Genomic DNA, 622 nt, shown 5'->3' with positions numbered 1-622 from the left:
TCACTTGCTCTCTGCTGCCAACAGGAAATGCAGTGGCAGTGGTGCCACTAGCATCCTGAAGGGCATCCGGGTTTTAAAGGGAGAGGGGGCGGTGAGAAGGGACGTGTGTCTCTATCAACCGGAGTGTTCAGCAGGTAACCACACACTCGGGGACAAATTCAAGGTCGAGAGTGGGAAAGCAGTGGCGCTGCCCTTGCTGTGCCCACAGACCTTGCTCCTATGTCAAAATGCCACCTTCTTCCTCCAATTAAAAATGGAAAGAACAGTGCCTTCCTGAAGAAATGATACGAGTCATTCATCATGGCCATTTCCCAGGCCCTGCTCCCAGCATAGAGCCTAGGGCACTGGGGGATAGGCCCTTCTCCTTGGGTATAGGACTCAGGGGCATCGCCTCAAGGCCACACTGGCAGTGAGAGTACTCCTCTCACCCATCATCTGACAATACCGCAAGCCTAGAGGTTGTGTCTCAGAGCTTAGTATCTCCAAAGACGAAGTTAACTGGGTTTATGTTTTTGTAATGTTAGGACCTATAATATGGAATCAAGAAAAAAGAAGGCCTTTTTTTTTTTTTTTTTTTTAAAAAAGACCCTTGTTTTCCAAGTTTATAGCTTCTTTTCATTTG

This window comes from Equus quagga, chromosome 8 (genome assembly GCF_021613505.1).
Source record: "Equus quagga isolate Etosha38 chromosome 8, UCLA_HA_Equagga_1.0, whole genome shotgun sequence".
Classification (NCBI taxonomy): domain Eukaryota; kingdom Metazoa; phylum Chordata; class Mammalia; order Perissodactyla; family Equidae; genus Equus; species Equus quagga.
This window is presented reverse-complemented; position numbering follows the sequence as displayed.